General features: G+C 48.7%; 1 non-coding gene and 1 pseudogene across 1 annotated transcript; both read left to right on the plus strand.

Annotated features, from left to right (window-relative positions):
- Positions 1–3864: 3864 nt before the first annotated feature.
- LOC115930787 (cyclin-dependent kinase 11B-like) lies at positions 3865–4516 on the plus strand (annotated as a pseudogene).
- Positions 4517–6794: 2278 nt separating this feature from the next.
- On the plus strand, positions 6795–6910 carry LOC115930988 (U5 spliceosomal RNA). Its single transcript, XR_004067563.1, has one exon. It is a non-coding gene; the product is annotated as a U5 spliceosomal RNA (small nuclear RNA).
- The last annotated feature ends 14748 nt before the right edge of the window (positions 6911–21658 follow it).

Consider the following 21658-nt stretch of genomic DNA (forward strand, 5'->3'; position numbering starts at 1 on the left):
TGGAAGTTGGGCCCTCTTGTGGCCATCGCGGAGGCTGCAGCAGAAATGAGCAAGGAGTTCCAAGAACGGACGTAACGTAATAGGAGCTGACACCTAGAGGCCCCCCCCAACTACCTTCCCTATAGGGAGTCTCTACAGAAAAATTTGAAATGATTGAATGTTGCTTCTACAAGAGAACCTGCTTCTTGTAACTGTGGGCCCTGGCATCTGGTCACAACAAATAGAAACCAGAGAACAATCTACAAGAATGATTTAACGTTTATCTGTTAGTGTAGGCTGGCCACAAGTGGCTCACACCTGTAATCCCAGCACTTTGGGAGGGCGAAGCGGGAAGATCAGTGGAGGCCAGGAGTTCAAGACCAGCCTGGCCAACATGGTGAAACCCCTTCTCTACTAAAAACACAAAAATTAGCCAGGTGTGGTGGGGCACGCCTGTCATCATCCCAGCTACTTGGGAGGCTAAGACAAGAGCATCACTTGAACCTGGGAGGCAGAGGCTGCAGTGAGCTGAGATTGTACCACTGCACTCCAGCCTGTGTGACAGTGAGCCTCCATCTAAACACACACACACACACACACAAAACAAAAAAACAAAAAAACAACCAGGAGAATCGCATGAACCCCGGAGGCGGAAGTTGTCGGCCCAGATCACGCCACTGCACTTCAGCAGTGACTGTCTCAAAAGAAAAAAAATAAAAGCCCCATTAATCTGTTAGTGTAGATTGATCAACACTATATGAAATTAAAGCAGAATCATTTGGTAATCCCATGAATGCACATTTATCAAATGTTTGACAAATTTAAACATCTATGCATTTTTATATATAGTATATACAACTTAGTTTTATTTTACTTTTGATACAGAGTCTCGCTCTGTTGCCCAGGCTGGAGTGCAGTGGTGCAATGTAGGTTTACTGCAACCTCGACCTCCCGGGCCCAAGTGATCCTCCCACCTCATCCTCCCAAGCGGTAGAGACTACAGACTCGCACCACCCTACCTGGCTAATTTTTATGTTTTTTTTTTGTAGGAACAGAGTTTCACCACGTTGGCCAGGCGCCAGCCTCGAACTCCTGGGCTCAAGCCATCTTTCAGCCTCGGCCTCCCAAAGTGCTGGGATTACACGTATGAGCCACCAAGCCCAGCTATGTTTTAATCTTATTACAATAGGAATAGATGGGAATCTGCTTAAAGTAGGACCACCACCAAAAACATCACACATAACAAAGTGTTGTGAACTTTCCCTTTAGAGTCTGGAAAAAGACAAAGATGACAGTATCACTGCTTCCATTCAATTTTTCACTAAGGGCCTTGCCAGGCAAGTGTAACAAGAAAAATCAGGGGGAGGGAAAAGTATAAGGAGTGAAAAAAGAAAAAATTATTCTCAGTCCATATGATTATCTTCATAGAAGATCCAAAAGGATTTGGAAGTACTGTTCAATATGGCAACCACTGGCCACATGTGGCTATGGAGCATTTGAAATGTGGCCAGTCTCAATTGAAATGTACTCTAAGTGTAAAATACACACTGGATTATTATTACATTTTTGAGACAAAAGTCTCGCTTTGTCACCCAGGCTGGAGTGCAGTGGCACGATCTTGGCTCACTGCAACCTCTGCCTCCCGGGTTCAAGCAATTCTCCTGCCTCAGCCTCCCGAGTAGCTGGGACTACAGGCACATGCCACTGCGCCCCACTAATTTTTGTATTTTTAGTAGAGAAAGAGTTTCACCATGTTGGCCAGGCTGGTCTTGAACTCCTGACCTCAGGTGATCCCCCCAACCTCAGCCTCCCAAAGTGCTGGTATTACAACAGGTGTGACCCACTGCACCCAGCCAGTTATTTCCTAAATTAAATTAGCACGAATTGTTGCTGGAAATTGAAGTGCAAGCCACCTCATAAATAACGGATCGGCGTGAGTCCAAGCTTTGGATTCACAAATTGTAGAAACTCCATGACCCTCTGTGGAGACTCACAGAGCTACAAACAAGTTAACTCTCCTTTCAGTTCTCTCAACAGTGAAAGCTATCCAGGACCCTTCCAGAGTGAAGCAGAGCACAAGCCAACACATAAATGTCTCCTAAAGCCCAAGAAAAAGGAAACACTCTCTCCCAAGGCTCAATACGGGTGGAGCTCAGTACTCAGAGAACCCACCCCTTGACCCCTTGCTAAGTCCTATGAGACGTAGCTATTATCATATGGTGAGAACTTTGCGTCTCCATGGGTGTCTAACTTTCCCTTACGTTGTGAACTACAGCAAGCATGCAAGACTATCAGAACAGACGTAACGCTGCCTGGCGCAGTGGCACACCTTTAATCCCAATGTGTCCAGAATTGGAGGGTTCTTGGTCTCACTAACTTCAAGAACAGAGCCACAGACCCTCGCGGTGAGTCTCAGGGTTCTTAAAGGCGGCGTGTCCAGTTTGTTCCTTCAGACCTTCAGATGCGTTCAGAGTTTCTTCGTTCTGGTGGGTTCGTGGTCTTGCTGGCTCAGGAATGAAACTGCAGACCTTCGCGGTGAGTGTTACGGCTTTTTAAGGCAACACATCTGGAGTTGTTCTTTCTTCCCGGTTGGTTTCTAGCCTCGCTGGCTTCAAGAGAAAAACCACACACTTTCAGAGTGAGTGTTACAGCTCACAGGCCAGACCCACACACGAAGCAGTAGTAAGTTACCGCAAAGAGCAAAAGAATAAACCCCCACCGCCTTAAAGAAAACGCCCGATTGCTACAGCAGATTCGGGCAGCCTGCTTTTATGCTCTTATCTGGCCCCACCCACATCCTGCTGATTGGTCCATTTTACAGAGAGCCGATTGGTCTGTTTTACAGAGAGCTGATTGGTCCATTTTGACAGGGTGCTGATTGGTGTGTTTACAATCCCTGAGCTAGACACAAAAGTTTTCCGTCCCCACTATATTAGCTAGATACAGAGTGTCCATTGGTGTATTTACAAACCCTGAGCTAGACACAGAGTGCTGATTGGTGCATTTACAAACCTTGAGCTAGATACAGAGTGCTGATTGGTGTATTTACAATCCCTTAGCTAGACATAAAGATTCTCCAAGTCCCCACCAGACTCAGGAACCCAGCTGGCTTCATCCAGTGGATCCTCCACTGGGGCCGCAGGTGGAACTGCCTGTCAGTTCCAAGCTCTGTGCCTGCATTCCTCAGCCCTTGGGTGGTCTATGGGACTGGGGGCGGTGGAACAGGGGGCGGCACTCGTCAGTGGAGTCTCGGGCTGCGCAGGAGCCCACGGTGGGTGGGCAGGGTAGGCTCAGGCATTGCAGGCTGCAGGTCCTGAGCCCCGCTCTGCAGGGAGGCAGCTAAGGCCCGGCAAGAAATCCAGCGGAGCACCGGTGGGCCGGCACTGCTGGGGGACCCGGCGCACCCTCCGCAGCTGCTGGCCCGGGTGCTAAGCCCCTTACTGTCTGGGGTCGGCGGGGCTGGCTGGCCAGCCGCTCCGAGTGCGGGGCCGCCAAGCCCACGCCCACCCGGAACTCTAGCTGGCCCGCAAGCCCCATGCTCAGCCCCGGTTCCTGCCGGTGTCTCTCCCTCCACACCTCCCCGCAGGCTGAGGGAGCCGGCTCCGGCCTCGGCCATCCCGGGAAGGGGCTCCCACAGTGCAGCGGCGGGCTGAAGGGCTCCTCAAGCGCGGCCAGAGTGGGCGCTGAGGCCGAGGAGGCACCGAGAGCGAGCCAGGGCTACGAGGGCTGCCAGCGCGCTGTCACCTCTCACCAACACTTTCAGAGGCGGGGGTGGGAGGATCCCCTGAGCCCACGAATTCGAGACCAGCATGGGCAACATGTCTTTCAACATAGGGAGATGCCCATCTCTACAAAAAATTAAAAAATAAAATTAGCCCAATGTGGTGGCTTGCAGACTATAGTCCCAGATACTCGGGTGACTGAGGCAGGAGGATTGCTAGAGCTGAGGAAGGAGGTGCTTAAGCCCAGCAGTCTGAGGCTGCAGTGAGCTATGATTGCAGCCCTGCACTCCAGCCTGGGTGACAGAACCTGTATCAAAACAAAAACAAATAGGCATGGCTACAGTAACCTTCCAGCAGTCAAGAAGATGACCTTCAGCCAGTACCCGTATAGCAACCTCTGCAAGGGCTTGGGGGCCTTGCTCTCAGAACAGGGCTTTCATCTTACGAACAAGTTCCTGACCTACTTCCCCGAGAGGAGCACTGAGGATGGACTCAAGCGAGTATTTCTGCGAGATCGCCCCCCGCCCCCCCCACTGACCCCTCGATGTTCCCCACGTGGCCCGCAAAGAGTGAGCAGCAGTGTGTGAAGTGGAGCACCAGCACGCCCCCACCCGACCCGTGCCCCGCCAGGGAGGCCTGGGCTACTGCCAGCTGGGTGACGACCACGTGAAGGAGACTGGCTTCCACTTCACCATCACCAACCAGGGCGCCTCGGTCGCGGGCCCGGCTTCAGCCTCAAGTTCTGGCAAGGTCAGAGCCGACTCCAAGTCATGGGGAGGATTCAGCCCGGACCACGGGGCAGCTGCTACGGCTGAGCTGCCTTGAGTCTCAGAACTCCTCATCTTTATTTTGTGTTCCACATTTTGGTTTTGTATTTTGGTTTGTAAATTTGTAGAATTAAATCACACTTTCCTTGTTGTGGGAAGGAAAAACCAAGCAAACAAACAAACAAAACCAGATGGATGTTTGCTCACCAATGAGCCACATCAAAAGAAGCCGGTACAAAAGGCCACATGTTGTATGCTTCCTTTTACATGAAATGTCTGGAATGGGCCTATTAGAGACAGAAAGTAGATTAGTAGTTGCCAGAGGCTGGGTGAATGAGCAGGTGGGAAGTAACTTCTAATGGGTACTGTTTCATTTTTCGGAGTGGCAAAAACATTCTAACTGGGCGCGGTGGCTCACCTGTAATCTCAGCACTTTGGGAGGTCAAGGCGGGGAGATCACTTGAGGCTAGGAGTTCAAGACCAGCCTGGCCAACATGGTGAATCCCTGTCTCTACTAAAAATACAAAAATTATCTGGGCATGGTGGCAGGCTCCTATAGTCCCAGCTACTTGGGAGGCTGAGGCGGGAGAATCTCTTGAACCTGGAAGACGGAGGTTGCAGTGAGCCGAGATTGCGCCACTGCACTCCAGCCTGGGGAGCAGAGCAAGACTCCGTCTCAAAAAAAAAGAAAAACAATAACAGACCCAAAACAAAAAATTCTAAAATTATATTGTGGGGATGATTCTACAACTGTGAATATACTAAAAACCATTGAATTGTATACTCTATTTATTTATTTTGAGACGGAGTCTCGCTCTGTCGCTCAGGCTGGAGTGCAGTCGCACAATCTTGGCTCACTGCAAGCTCCGCCTCCCGAGTTCACGCCATTCTCCTGCCTCAGCCTCCCGAGTAGCTGGGACTGCAGGCGCCCGCCACCACGCCCGGCTAATTTTTTTCTATTTTTAGTAGAGACGGGGTTTCACTGTGTTAGCCAGGATGGTCTCGATCTCCTGACCTGGTGATCCGCCCACCTCGGCCTCCCAAAGTGCTGGGATTACAGGCGTGAGCCACCGCGCCCGGCCGAATGGTATACTTTAAATGGATGGATCGCTTGGCTTTTAAATTATATCCAGTAAATCTATTTTTTGAATGTATTAGACAAATTTAAATTACATGCATGTCAAATATGATTGACTTGCTAGCAAAGGAGCAGCAAAGTGAAAAAAAGTGTTGGTTCAGAGAAGGTGTGAAAGTCGGGAAATGGAATGTTTACACCATCGGCTGTAAAAGTCTTAGAGCTGGCTGGGCGAGGTGGCTCAGGCCTGTAATCCCAATTCTTTGGGAGGCCGAGATGGGAGGATTGCTTGTGGCCAGGAATTCCAGACCAGCCTGCACTGCTTTCCTTTCACTGGTTGCCGAGTGAGCACATTCCTTAGAAAGGAATTCCCTGTAGGCTGGTGAGAGCCGACAGTGTAGCTCCGAGGGGGAGAGGACAGCACTATGTTTTTAAATTATTATTTTTTGTAGAGATGGCAGGTCTGGAACTCTGGGCGTCAGGCGATCCTCCCGCCTAGGATAAGGAGACACGAGGTCTGAAACTGGAATAGCAAGATATGGCATCCCCAACATCAGATTCCGGTCGGGCAGGAAACCTGAAACAGAGCGCTCAAGTTCCAATTTTAAACAGGACATTGCCAGGAATTCTCAAATGGCATGCAAAATTCAGTATATCCCCGGAGTGCACGGTTAAAAATAACATCAGAACGCCCCTGCGCCCACCACACAGTTTAAAAAAACGGAAATTGTCAAACTTTTTAAACCCCTGTGCGCCCTTCCCCAAGTCACATCTCTCGCTCCTCACCGAAGGGAGGAACCACTATTTGGAATTCTGTGTTAATCATTTACTTGCCAATTTTTTCTCTTTCAATTTAATAGCAGTCTTTATTTAAAAGAAATCAAACTCAGACGTACAAATACACAAAACAGATAAAACCCGAGTCTCTGACCAGGAAAGCGTTATTTTCCAGCCAGCCAGTCTTCGGCTTCGCCCCCTAACGGTGACATAAGGCACTCTGTGAAATGCTCTGTTTCGGAATCAAAAGATTGATCCGATTATTTGCATACCCATAATGCACTGCTCACAGTACAAATTTAAAAAGGCAAAATCAAACATTTTTATTCTAAGCATATTCTGTGAAAGTTAGATTTTTGTTTAAACAGTACTCTTAAAATTTTTTTCTAGGTATAGAACCTTGGCATTCACTAGTCACCATCAATATACTAGGAGTTTCTGTTACCCGAGAAACGAGTTATGAAATTAACACGTATACTCTGGTTTCTCTTCAGATCGCATAAATCTTTCGCCTTTTACTAAAGATTTCCGTGGAGAGGAACAACTCTGAGTCTTAAGCCAATTTTTTGAGGCCTTGTTCCGACAAGGCTACACAAAGCTGTTTAAAAATTAGAATGAGTTCGTTTGGGTGCTTCTTCTAGGTGTCGAGTAAGCGTTATAATCCATTATTTAACACGGTGTTTTCAGATTTAGTTGTTACGTGATTTCCGGTTTTGTTTGTAAACGCTTTAATCTCTCATGCGTTTAAACTGTGTGTAAATGCAAGCGTTATTTTTTAGTGAAACTCTTTCTAACAGATTCGAAGTATTTACTTCAGTGTCATTGATGTGAAAGAGTCTTAGAACTGTTCTGGTTGGACGCGGTGGCTTATGCCGGTAATCCCACTACATTGGGTAAGCCAAGGTGGGCGGATCACTTGAGGTCAGGAGTTCGAGACCAGCCTGGGCCAACGTGGTGAAACCCCATCTCTACTAAAAATACAAAAATTAGCCGGACGTGGTGGCGGGCGCCTGTAATCCCAGCTACTCGGGAGGCCGAGGCAGGATAATTGCTTGAACCCGGGGGGCGGAGTTTGCAGTGAGCCGAGATTCTGCCACTGCACTCCACCCTGGGCCACAGAGCTAGACTCCATCTTAAAAAAAAAAAAAAAAAAAAAGGATTGTACATTGTTTTCTTAGTCTTCTGAATCCCGTGTATATTTTGCATTTAGCACATTTCAATTAGGACTAGCTGCATTTCAAGCGCTCAATCGGTACACATGGCCAATGACTAATAATTGCCCTGCGCACCTCCGTTAGGTATAAAACGTTTGAACAGAGCACAGTGTGTAGATCCGTTCTCCCTTCCTGTAGGTTTTGGGGTTTTGCCAGATTTTGGCCATTGGAACTCCTTGAACCTGTGCAAGATTTTATTTCCTTAAAGTGTGGAATGGAATGGCTGGCTGGGTCTTAGGGCAGGTAGGTACCTGCATAATAATTTTTTCCCAAATTATGTACTTATTTGCATTTCCACAAATGGCCTATTATATTCCCATTGCTTCTCACCCTTACTGGCCTTGAAATGCTCAGAAGTTGCCGGGCGTGATGGCTCACCCCTGTAATCCGAGCACTTTAGGAGGCCAAGGCAGGCGGATCACCTGAGGTCAGGAGATCGAGACCAGCCTGCCCAAGATGGCAAAACCCCGTCTTTACTAAAAATACAAAAAAATTAGCCGGGCGTGGTGTTGCCTATAATCCCAGCTACTCGGGAGGCTGAGGCAGAAGAATCGCTTGAACCTGGGAGACAGAGGTTGCAATAAGCTGAGATAGTGCCACTGCACTCCAGCCCGGGCAACAAGAGTGAAGCTCCATCTCAAAAAAAGTAAAAAAAAAGAAATGCTCAGAAGTTAATCTTTGTCCATCTGGTAGTTATGAAATTGTAACTTTTAGTGGTTTTTAAATGTTACTTTAGTTTTTTGAGACAGGGTCTTGCTTTATCACACAGGCTGGAGTGCAGCGGCATGATATCCTCTCACTGCAGCCTCAACTTCCTGATTCAAGTGATCCCACCTCAGTCTCCCAAGCAGCTGGGACTGCAGGCGTGCACCACCACAGTGGCTGATTTTTTTAATTTTTAATTTTGTTTTTATGCTTTTTGTAGAGACAGGATTTCTCCATGTTGCCCAGGCTGAGCTGCTCTGGATCTTCTGAGCTCAAGTTATCCTCCCACCTCGACCTCCCAAAATGCTGAGATTGCAGGTGTGTGCCATTGTGCCTGGCTTTTTTTTTTTTTCTTTACAAATGTCTAATCTTCCAGCATTATAGTAATTTTAATGTACATCTCCCTAATTACTAATGAGGTTGAACATCTTTTCAAAGATTTTTTGGCCATTCATGGTTTCTCCTGTAAAATGCCTGTTTGTGCCTTTTGCCCATTTTTTTCTTAGATGGCGAATCTTTTTCTTAGTGGGTATAGTAGTTTTTTACACAGCTTCTAGACTTCAGAGACTTTAAATAGTAATTCTTTGTTGGTTATATGGTACAATTACCTTCTCCCAGTTTACAGCTTCTGTTTTTGCTCTTATAGAGTCTCTTGGTGACTGGTTTTAATGTCAGATTGATTTGTTTTTTTTCTTCATTCTCATTTGTACTTTTGTGTGTTTTGTTTAATAAACAACTCACCACCTCAAATTATTAAATAAATTCTGTATCTTTTTAAGTGATGTCTTTCATATTAAGTCCTTGATTCCTCTGGAATTGAATTTTTATGTATAGTGTGAAGTGTGAATCTGGTGTTATTTTTCCCCTGGAAATGATTGGCAATTGTCCAGCACTGTGTATTGACTTGGTACCTCCTTTCCCCAGGGATATGCAGTGACATGTGTCCATGGGTCTGTTTGTCTAACCTTGAGCCAATATTGCACATCCTAATTACTATGAGTTTATAATAAGACTTAAAATCTGGTGGGTGTCATCTCTCTACTTGGTTTTCTTTTTAGTAGTAACTTGGCTAAACTTTCTTCTTCCAAAAATGTTTAGAATTGTCTTGTCAATTTCCATGAAAATCCCTATTGTGTCTGAATTAAATCTATAGATTGATTAGGGAGAATTGAATCTTTATCTTATTAATGGACATGATTTGTCTCTCCATATGTTTAGGTCTTCATTTTTTTTATTCTTTATTTTTTTGAGACAGTCTCACTCTGTCGCCCAGGCTGGAGTGCAGTGGTGCGATCTCGGCTCACTGCAACCTCTGCCTCCCAGGTTCAAGCGATTCTCCTGCCTCAACCTCCCAAGTAGCTGGGATTACAGGTGCCTGCCACCACGCCTAGCTAATTTTTGTATTTTTAGTAGAAACAGGGTTTCACCATGTTGGCCAGGATGGTATCGAACTCCTGACCTCATGATTTGCCTGTCTCGGCCTCCCAAAGTGCTGGGATTACAGGCGTGAGCCACCTTGCCCAGGTCTTCATTATCTTTCAGTAAAGTGTTATAATTTTTCTACTAAAAATCTCACACTTTTTATTAATTTCTAAAATAACATCTCCTAACTGTACACTGCGGTTGTATAGAAATTCAGTGAACCTGTATGGGATCTTACATCTGGCAACCTTACTTGATTTATTAACTCTAATCTATGTGTAGATTATTTTCAGTTTTCTACCTATATAATCTCATTATCTGGGGATTTTTTCAATTTTTCCTTTCTAATATTTATAATTATTTTTATTTATTTATTTATTTTTGAGAAGGAGTCTCGCTCTGTCATCCAGGCTGCAGTGCAATGATGCAGTCTTGGCTCACACAACCTCCGCCTCCCAGGTTCAATTGATTCTCGTGCCTCAGCCTCTGGAGTAGCTGGGATTACAGGCGCACCCCATCACACCCAACTAATTTTTGTATTTAAGTAGAGATGGGGTTTCACCATGTTGGCCAGGCTGGTCTCGAACTCCTGACCTCAAGTGATCTGCCCACTTCAGCCTCTCAAAGTGTTGGGATTACAGGCATGAGCCACTGCGCACGGCCTCAATTCAGTTTTGGATGTAGGACTTTTCCTTTTTTTTCTTGAGACAGGGTCTCCCTCTATCAACCAGGCTGGAGTACAGTGGTGTGATCATGGCTGACTGCAGCTTCTACCTATCAGGCTCAAGTGATCCTCCTACTTCAGCTTCCTGAGTAGCTGGGACTACAGGCATGCACCACCATGCCCAGCTATTTGAATTTTTTTGTAGAGACAGTCTCACCATGTTGCCCAGGTTGGTCTCAAACTCCTGGATTCAAGCGATCCCACTGACTCAGCCTCCCAAAGTGCTGGCATTACAGGCGTGAGCCATCGTGCCCCACCCGGACTTTTCTTTCACATGTGAAACTGAGCCAGGAGTGGTGGCTGTAAACCCAGCTACTTAGGGGACCAAATTGGGAGGATCACTTGAGGCTGGGAGTTCGAGACCAGCCTGGGTGAAATAGTGAGACCCTGTCTCTAAAAGAATAATTTAAAAAAATGGTAAAATTGGCCAGGTGCAATGGCTCATGCCTATAATCCCAATACTTTGGGAGGCCAAGTCACGTGGATTGCTTGTGGTCAGGAGTTTGAGATCAGCCTAGTTAACATGGTGAAACCCTGTCTCTACTAAAATACAAAAATTAGCTGGGCATGATGGTGTGTGCCTGTAATCCCAGCTACTCGGGAGGCTGAGGTGGGAGAATTGCTTGAACCTGGGAGGTGGAAGTTGCAGTGAGCCAAGATTCTGCCACTCTACTCTAGCCTGAGTGACAGAGGGAGACTCTCTCTCAAAAAGAAAAAGAAAAAAAAAAAAGTAGTTCGAGACCAGCTTGACCAACATGGTGAAACCCCACCTCTACTAAAAATACAAAAATTAGCTGGGCGTGGTGGTGGGCGCCTGTAGTCCAAACTACTTGGGAGGCGGAGGCAGGACAATCGCTTGAACCCAGGATGCAGAGGTTGCAGTGAGCTGAGATCACACCACTGCACACCAACCTGGGTAACAGAGCGAGGCTCTGTCTCAAAAATAAGTAAGTAAGTAAATAAATAAATAAGGCCGGGCACAGTGGCTCACACCTGTAATCCCGGCACTTTAGGAGGCCAAGGTGGGCGGATCACCTGAGGTCAGGAGTTCGAGACCAGCCTGACCAACATGGAGAAACCCCATCTCTACTAAAAATACAAAATTAGCTTGGTATGGTGGTGCATGCCTGTAATCCCAGCTATTCGGGAGGCTGAGGCAGGAGAATTGCTTGAACCTGGGAGGTGGAGGTTGTGGTGAGCAGAGATCGCGCCATTGCACTCCAGCCTGGGCAACAAGAGCAATACTCTGTTTCAAAAAACAAAAAAAGCCCAGGCGTGGTGGCTCATGCCTGTAATCCCAGAACTTTAGGAAGCCGAGGCGGGCGGATCATGAGGTCAGGAGATTGACACCAGCCTGGCCAACATGGTAAAACCCCATCTCTACTGAAAATACAAAAATTAGCTGGGTGTGGTGGCATATGCCTGTAGTCCCAGCTACTTGGGAAGCTGAGGCAGGAGAATTGCTTGAACCAGGGAGTCAGAGGTTGTAGTGAGCCGAGATCACGCCACTGCACTCCAGCCTGGCAACAGAGTGAGACTCTATCTGTAAATAGATAAATAAATAAAATGTAAAATTGACCACAAGGCAGACTGATTTCAGTTGAGTTACGATTTATTTGACAAATATTTATGGAGAAGCTTCTCTGCTGGGCCCTGGGCCTGGGCTTCTCTACTGGGCCTGGATATACAGGGGCAGTAAGAGCCCCACAGTGAACTCTAACACATTGCAGCAAGCAGGAAAATGAGGTGAAGGGTTGCAGAAGGAGAGAGGAGGGAGCAACTGCTTCTGCCCAAGAGAATCATGAAGACCTCATGGAGGTGACAGGGCCCTTGACACACTGAGAAGTGGTCCAGGGAGAGGCACTGGGAGAGTGCGTCTCAGGCTGTGATGGATGGACTTCCTTCTGAGTTTTTGGTTGTCGTCTGTGGGGATTGAAGAGTCCCAGAGACTGTGCTCCTCCCGTGGCTAACACTAATTCACCGAGGAGCTATGCACATTCCTTCCCCTCTTCCCTCCATGCTGGGGGTGCCTCCAGGAGGCGAGAACACGCACCAGCTGGATTTTCCAGCTGAAAATCCAGGCCCCTCACCAAAATCAGGGCAGGCCAGCATCGGGAGCCTCCAGATGTAATGCACTGAAAAGGACACAGCTTGGCCTCTGAGCTGTTTACACCAAACATATCTGACTAAGTAGTCAGGAGGAAACATGAGACAAATCCACACTGTGGGTTACTCTGCAGGATAACTGGCCTTGTCCCTTTCAGAAGTGTCAGCACCATGGGAAACAAGAGCAGCTGGGGCTGCTCTGGAAAAGGGGGAGCAAAGAGATAGAGTCTCACTCTGTCACCCAGGCTGGAGTGCACTGGTGTGATCTTGGCTCACTGCAACCTCCGCCTCCTGGGTTCAAGCGATTCTCCTGTTTCAGCCTCCAGAGTAGCTGGGATCACAGGCATGTGCCACCATCCTCCCGTGGCTAACACTAATTCACCTAGGAGCTATGCACACTCCTTCCCTTCTTCCCTCCCTACTGGGGGTAATTTTTGTATTTTAGTAGAGACAGGGTTTCACCATGTTGGCCATGCTGGTTTCGAAATCCTGACCTCAAGTAATTTGCCTGCCTCGGCCTTCCAAAGTGCTGGGATTACAAGTGTGAGCCACTGCACCCAGCCTGAGGCCAACATGGTGTAACCCTGTCTCTTCTAAAAGTACAAAAATTAGCTGCGGGTGGTGGCAGGCACCCGTAACCCCAGCACTTTGGAAGGCAGATTGAGGCTGGAGGATCTCTTGAGTCCAGGAGTTCAAGACCCAGCTTGGGTAACCTGGTGAAACCAGTCTCTACAAAAAATTAGCCAGGCATGGTGGCAGGTGCCTGTAATCCCAGTTACTCGGGAGGCTTAGGCGCGAGGATTGCTGGTGCCCCGGAGATGGAGGTTGCAGTAAGCTGAGATAATGCCACTGCACTCCAGCCTAGGTGACAGAGGGAGAACTGTCTCAAAAAAAAAAAAAAAAGAAAAGAAAAGAAATCAGGCCAGTGCATGGCTCATGCCTATAATCCCAGCACTTTGGGAGGCTGAGGCAGGCAGATCATGAGGTCATGAGTTCAAGACCAGCCTGACCAACATGGTGAAACCCCGTCTCTACTAAAAATACAAAAATTAGCCAGGCGAGGTGGTGCCTGCCTATAATCCCAGCTACTCAGGAGGGTGAGGCAGGAGAATCACTTGAACCCAGGAGGCTGAGGTTGCAATGAGCCGAGATCGCGCCACTGCACTCCAGCCTGGGCGACAGAGCGAGACTTCGTCTCAAAAAAAAAAAGAAAAAGAAAAAGAAGTGGCTCACGCCTGTAATCTCAGCACTTTGGGAGCCCAAGGTGGGCAGATCACTGAGTCCAGGAGTTCGAGACTAGCCTACATGGTGAAATCCTGTCTCTACAAAAAAAAAAAAAAAAAGTTGCCAGATGTGATGGTGCATCCCTATAGTCCCAGCTACTGAGGAGGCTGAGGTGGGAGATTACCTGAGCCCGGGGAGGTTGAGGCTGCAGTGAGCCGTGATCGCACTACTGCACTCCAGCCTGGGTGATAGAGTGAGTCCCTGTCTCAAAAAAAATAAATAAATAAAAGAAGAAGAAGAAAAAAAGAAAAAAGAAAAGAAAGTCTCACTATGTTGCCCAGGCTGGTCTCAAACTTCTGGGCTCAAGTGATCCTTCCACCTCAGCCTCCCAAAGTGCTGGGAGGTATGAGCCACTGCATCCAACCATTTTTCTCTTTTTTTTTAACAATGGAAAGAAAGTGTTTGCTATGTTGTTTCCCTAGGGTGGGAGGCTGTGGGAGAAGAAAACCCATGATTTTAAAAAGCAGAAAAAAAGCCATGGGACTTCCACCTCCTCCGTGTGACACCTGGAAGCAGTTCTGGTGCCACTCAGAGCCTATTTCATCATCAGGGAAAGCAGGGCTTGTGCTGGTGCCCATCTGGGTGGCTGTTGGGGACTGACTGAGAGAACATGCCTGGGAAGCCTGGGCCATTGGTTAACTGTCACCTCAGCAGGGAAGGAAGGCTTAGTGGGGACCTGGCTGTGGACTCTGGGGACTTCCCCTTCGTGGGAGATGCAGACCCAGGAGTCTGCACCCCTTTGTCGCCCCCTACCACCCTCACCCCATTTCCCAGTGGCTCCAGAGTAGATGCTCCCCGCAAGATTTTCCAGCCCAAGGGGGCAGCCTGGAAACATGGCTTAGATCATCTTTGTTGGTTTCCAGCAAATTAAAATTTATCTCTCAGAGAGGAAATGATGGGCCGGGTTTTTTTTTTTTTCTTCTTTTTTCTTTTCTCCTTCTTAATGGGCCCTGATGAGGGAAATGAATGCGGGGAAGGGATCAGAAATACGATCCACCACTCGCCGGCACAGAAAGGTCAGGGGGCTCCCTGCGCCCTTAGAGGGGCAGCTGGGCACAGTATGTTTTATTATATAATTAACCTTGACCCTTCTGGGTTCAAAGAGAGAGATTAGTTGGAAATAAATCAATAGTCTGGTCTGGTCACTTCAAAGGCCACAGAACACGCTGGAAAATTCCACATTGGCTCAGTGTGTAAATTGAAATAGGCTATGCAATGCTTCTTTAAAGGTGGGAGATTAATTGTGTATTTAAATTGAAATTAATTGTGTATCCGCTTCCTTTAATCAGGCAATCAGGAGTCTTTATTGTGTATCTTGTGGGGGTTGCAGGGAGGCCTGGAGACAGCATTGTGACCTCCGAGTGACTGCTGGGCCAGGCTCCAGGACAACAGGCATCTCTTCAAGCCTAGGGAGCACCTCCCTCTGGTAGCAGTGTGCGGTCATTTACTGGACGTCTGGAATTTTCAGAATCACCCAACCATCACCATCGCAATACAAGGCATTTATTGAGTGCTTACTTTACACCAGGTGCCAAGGATTTTCCAGTTATTTTCTCATTTGATCCTCATAACAACCCAATTAGATAAGTACCATTATTATCTCTATTACCGATGAGGAAATTGAGCTTCAGTGTGGCTGAAGATACAGAGCTGCTCTGAGGTTTTCTGTTTTTTGTTTTTTTTTTTTCTTTTTGAGACAGAGTCTCACTCTGTTGTCCAGGCTGGAGTGCAGTGGTGCCATCTTGGCTCACTGCAACCTCTGCTTCCTGGGTTCAAGTGATTCTCTTGCCTCAGTCTCCTGAGTAGCTGAGATCATAGGTGCCTGCCACCACGTCCAGCTAATTTTTGTATTTTTAGTAGAGACGGGGTTTCACCATGTTATGCAGGCTGGTCTCAAACTCCTGACCTCAAATGATCCACCCGCCTCGGTCTCCCAAAGTGCTGGGATTACAGGTGTGAGCCACCGTGCCCGGCCAACTCTGAGGTTTTCAAAGTCCATTTCAATACTGTGGCTCAAGGAAGAGCTGCACATTTCCAGAGGTCCCATCTTCATGTTCTTTTCCCTGAAGTTGTGAGAAGGTAAATGGAGCCAGGCTGGTGTCTCTTCAAGTCTCCCTTAGCTTTATTCACCTTTCATCTATTTCTGTCCTTTCCCTTCATCTTCTCTTTCTCCTTCCTTCTTTCACTCTTCCTCCTTTTTTTTTTTTTTTTTTTTTTTTTTTTAAGACGGATTCTTGCTCTGTGGCCAGGCTGGAGTGCAATGGTGCGATCTCAGCTTGCCACAACCTCCGCCTCCTGGTTTCAAGCAATTCTCCTGCCTCAGTTTCCCGAGTAGCTGGGACTACAGGCGCACGCCACCATGCCCAGCTAATTTTTGTATTTTTAGTAGAGAAGGGTTTCACCATATTGGCCAGGATGGTCTCGATCTCTTGACCTTGTGATCCGCCTGCCTCGGCCTCCCAAAGTGCTGGGATTACAGGTGTGAGCCACCGTGCCCGGCGTCCGTCTTCCTCTTTCCTGTCCTGATTTCGTGCTTTCTTTCCACAGATATTTGAGAATTTAGTGCTACTCCATGGTGGCACTTGTGGTTCATAAAGACATAAGAACACCACACCTGTCCTTAGAAAATGTAATCCAAGGCAGGGCTCAGAGGCTCACACCTGTAATCCCAGCACTTTGGGAGGCTGAGGCAGGAGGATCACTTGAGCTCAGGAGTTCCAGACCAGCCTGGGCAACATGGTGAAACCCTGTCTCTACAAAAAAATATAAAAATTACGGTGTGGTGGTGCACGTTAGTAATCTAGGCGACTTGGGAGACTGAGGCGGGAGGATTGTTTGAGCCCAGGAGGTTGAGGCTGTAGTGAACTGTGAACATACCACGGCACTCCAGCCTGGACAATAGAGTGAGACCCTGTCTCAAAAATAATAAGAAGAAAATGTAATCTTAGATTCTCAGAGCAGAGTGACAGACATACATACTGTGCATAATGAGCTGCAGAAGGAAGTAGCTCTGTATGAGAGAAGTCCCACTGGAGTTGCCCAGGCTGGTTTCAAGCCATGCACCTGCCTCAGCCTCCCAAACCAAAGTGCTGGGATACAGGTGTGAGCCAGCGCACTGGGCCAAGGATTACTTTTTTTTGAGATGGAGTCTCACTTTGTTGTCCGGCTGGAGTGCAGTGATGCGATCTCGGCTCACTGCAACCTCTGCCTCCTGGGTTCAAGCGATTCTCCTGCCTCAGCCTCCCGAGTAGCTGGGACCACAGGCGCGTGCCACCACTCCCAGCTAATTTTTGTATTTTTAGTAGAGACGGGGTTTCACCATGTTGGCCAGGATGGTCTCAATCTCTTGACCTTGTGATTCGCCCGCCTTGGACTCCCAAAGTGCTGGGATTACAGGCGTGAGCCACTGAGCCCAGCCGAGGATTACGTTTTCTTTTTCTTTTTTTTTTTTTTTTGAGACGGAGTCTCACTCTGTCGCCCACGCTGGAGTGCAGTGGTGCTATCTCGGCTCACTGCAAGCTCTGCCTCCCAGGTTCACGCCATTCTGCTGCCTTAGCCTCCGGAGTAGCTGGGACTACAGGTGCCCGCCACCACGCCCGGCTAATTTTTTGTAATTTTTTTAGTAGAGACGGGGTTTCACTGTGTTAGCCAGGATGGTCTCGATCTCCTGACCTCGTGATCCACCCGCCTCGGCCTCCCAAAGTGCTGGGATTACAGGCGTGAGCCACTGCGCCCGGCCTCTTTTTTTTTTTCAAGATGGAATTTCGCTCTTGTGCCCCAGGCTGGAGTGCAATGGCGCGATCTCGGATCACCGCAACGTCTGCCTCCCGGGTTCAAGTGATTCTCCTGCCTCAGTCTCCCAAGTAGCTGGGACTACAGGCATGCGCCACCACGCCCAACTAATTTTGTATTTTTAGTAGAGATGGGGGTTTCTCCATCTTGGTCAGGCTGGTCTTGAACTCCCGACCTCAGGTGATCCACGTGCCTGGGCCTCCTAAAGTGCTGGGATTACAGGTGTGAGCCACCGTGCCTGGCAAGGATTACGTTTTCTAAGGACAGGTGTGGTGTCTTTACCTCTTTATGACCCATCAGTGCCGCCGTGGAGTAGCACTAAGAGCCTAAAGTGGCTCTAGCTGGAGAGGAACAAGGACGACATCAGGAGGAGCTGTGTTTGTCGGAATCTGGAGAGAAGGGGTAGTGGGAAGGAGTGGTTCCAGGCTGAAGTAACAGCCTGCAGAAAGGCCGGGAGGCAGCACGGTGCATGGCGTATCTGGGAGAAGCCAGGAGCCGAGCTTGGAGGGTTGGACCTGATGATAGGAGCAAAAAATTACGGTCTGCTCTAATTAATAATAACAACAACAGCAAGCACAGGACTAAGTGCTTCATGCATCCTGACTCTCCTACTACTCACAACCTATGAGGTAGGTGCTCTCCTCATCCATACTTTACAGAGGAGGAAACAGTGGCACCAGAGGCTAAGGACGCCCACTTGGTCACACAACTGAACCGTGGGGAGCAGGGATTGCAGTCCTGAGCCCACACTCTTTTGAGACAGAGTCTGGCTCTGTTGCCCAGGCTGGAGTGCAGAGGCGCAATCTCGGCTCACTGTAACCTCTCCCTCCTGGGTTCACGCCATTCTCCTGCCTCAGCCTCCCGAGTAGCTGGGACTACAGGCGTCTGCCACCACTCCCGGCTAATTTTTTGTATTTTTAGTAGAGATGGGGTTTCACCGTGTTAGCCAGGATGGTTTCAATCTGCTGACCTCCTGATCCGCCCAACTCGGCCTCCCAAAGTGCTGGGATTACAGGCGTGAGCCACCACGCCTGGCCGAGCCCCCACGCCTGGCCGAGCCCACGCTTTTAACCACTGGGCTAGGCTGCCTCTTGTGAGGGGACCTTGATTGCCAGGCCAAAGGCACTGGACTCCTCTGGGAGCAGCGTGGAGCTGTGGTAGGTTACAGACCCAGCCTGCATTTTAGGATGTGCCCAACCTCCTCAACCGTCCCACTGAGGGAGGCAGGGGGCCCGACATTCCTGGGTCTCACTCTTCAAAAAGAAAATCTCCCTTTTAGTTAATTTAGACCGCCGCCCCTCCCGCCCCTCCCGCCCCTCCCGCCCCACCGCCCCTCCCGCCCCACCGCCCCCGACTGGGCTCCCCTGTCGTCTTTTCCTCCATACATAGATGTAAGTTAACAGCATGGGCTTCAAACAAGGAGTCTGAGGTTCAAGCCCCAGCTCCACCACCTCCCTTCTCGGAGCCTTGGTTTCCTCATCTCAGATGGGAGGATGACAGCAAGCCCAGCTGTACCCACTGCACGGCTGTGAGAGACGCACATGAGGTGATACGGAGGTGTCTACAAAACGCCCTAAGAAGCCGGGCGTGGTGGCTCACGCCTGTAATCCCAGAACATTGGGAGGCCGAGGTGGGGGTGGATCACCTGAGGTCAGGAGTTCGAGACCAGCCTGACCAATAAGGTGAAACTCTGTCTCTACTAAAAGTACAAAAATTAGCCGGGCATGGTGGCATGCTCCTGTAGTCCCAGCTACTCGGGAGGCTGAGACAGGAGAATTGCTTGAACCCGGGAGGCAGAGGGTGCAGTGAGCCAAGATTGCACCATTGCACTCCAGCCTGGGCGACGGAGCAAGACTCTGTCTAAAAACAAACAAACAAACAAATAAATGCCATAAGATGTAATAACTAGCTGGGTGCCATAGCTCGTGCCTACAATCCCAGCACTTTGGGAGGCCGAGGCAGCTGGATCACTTGAGCTCAGGGGTTGGAGACCAGCCTGGGCAACATGGTGAAACCCTGTCTCTACTAAAAGTACAAAAAAATATGGCCGGGCGTGGTGGTTCACGCCTGTAATCCCAGAACTTTGGGAGGCAGAGGCAGGCAGATGACTCGAGGCCAGTAGTTTGAGACCAGCCTGGCCAACACAGGGAAATCCCGTCTCTTCCAAAAAATACCAAAATTAGCCAGGTGTGGTGGTGGTGCACACCTGTAGTCTCAGCTACTCAGCAGGCTGAGGCAGAAGAATTACATGAACCTGGGAGGTGGAGGTTGCAGTGAGCCGAGATTATACCACTGCACTCCAGCCTGGGTGACAGAGTGAGACCCCGTCTCAAAAAAAAAAAAAAAAAAAAAAAAATAGGACAGGCATGGTGGCTTATGCCTGTAATCGCAGCACGTTGGGAGGCTGAGGTGGGTGGATCACCTGAGGTCAGGAGTTCGAGACCAGCCTGGCCAACATGGTGAACCCTCATCTCTACTAAAAATACAAAATTAGCCGGGTGTCGTGGCACATGCCTGTTGTTCTAGCTACTTGGGAGGCTGATACAGGAGAATCACTTGAACCTGGAAGGCAGAGGATGCAGTGAGCCGAGATCACGCCTCTGCACTCCAGCCTGGGTGAGACAGAGCAAGACTCCATCTCATAAATAAATAAATAAATAAATAAATAAATAAAAATACGATACAGGCCGGGTGCAGTGGCTCAGGCCTGTAATCCTAGCAGTTTGGGAGGTCGAGGTGGGCAGATCACCTAAGGTCAGGTGTTTGAGACCAGTCTGGCCAACATGGTGAAACCTGTCTCTACTAAAAAAATACAAAAATTAGCCGAGTGTCGTGGTGGGCACCTGTAATCCCAGCTACTCGGGAGGATGAGACAGGAGTATCGCTTGAACCCACAAGGCAGAGGTTGCAGTGAGCTGAGATTGCACCACTGTACTCCAGCCTGGGTGACACAGTGAGACTCTGTCTCAAAACAAACAAAACAAAACAAAAAAACAGTACAATACAATAAAAAAAAATAGGCCGGTTGCAGTGGCTCACGTCTGTAATCCCAGCACTCTGAGACGTGGGCGAATCACTTGAGGTCAGGAGTTTGAAACCAGCCTGGCCAACATGGTGAAACCCTGTCTCTATTAAAAATACAAACATTAGCCAGGCGTGGTGGTGGGCGCCTGTAATTCCAGCTACTTGGGAGGCTGAGGTAGGATAATTGCTTGAGCCAGGGAGGCAGAGGTTTCAGTGAGCCAAGATCACGCCACTGCACTCCAGCCTGCATGACAGGATGCTACTTCTGTAATAACAGAAGTAGCATCATTATCATTGGGAGGACTCCATAGGGGCTCCTTCCCTTCCCTGAGGAAACTCTAGGCTATCTGACCCTCTCGATGACTTCCTATCCCCCTGGAAACCATGTAAGGCTTTCCTCAGACACATCGACCCCACAAAAAGCATATGCTCTAGAAATGTAGTGGTCATTCATATATTTATTGACCATCTGTTAGGTGGCAGGCCCCATGCAGCAAATGGAAGACTTGGGCCTGCTCAGTGAGTTCCCCATGCGCTTGCACACCTCCCAAGCTTTGCTCATGCTGTGCCTGCAGCCTTGGATGCCCTTTCCCCTGTTTCCACTCCTTTTCAAAGCCTTCCTTAATCCAGCACTTCAGGATCATTTGCTTCCGTTTCTACAATGTGCTGCTGGTACTCACCCACATAAGTATTTGAATAGATAGCAGTTACTTGTATTCAAGCCTATAGATTGTCAGCTCACTGAGGGTCTGTCTCTCTCCTATGGGGCCCAGAGCATCTTAATTGCTGGGCTCAATTAGTCACCAGCAGGGATCAGGCCTCTGTTCCCGTGGCTGTAATCCTTGTTAATTCCACTGGGCGGCAGCAAAGTCCGCCAGTCACAGCCCTCCCAGGAGCGCAGCTTCCAGGCTGCCATGCTTGGAACCAGAGGTTCCCTGGGCTCCAGGGAGGCCAGGCCAGCTGCAGGAGGCCCTTCAAGCTCATTCTTCTTTCTTTCTTCTTCTTTCTTCCTTTCTTCCTTCCTTCTTTTTTTCTTTTTCCTCTTCTTCTTCCTCCTCCTCCTCTTC

Source organism: Gorilla gorilla, chromosome 16, assembly GCF_029281585.2.
Source record: "Gorilla gorilla gorilla isolate KB3781 chromosome 16, NHGRI_mGorGor1-v2.1_pri, whole genome shotgun sequence".
Classification (NCBI taxonomy): Eukaryota; Metazoa; Chordata; class Mammalia; order Primates; family Hominidae; genus Gorilla; species Gorilla gorilla.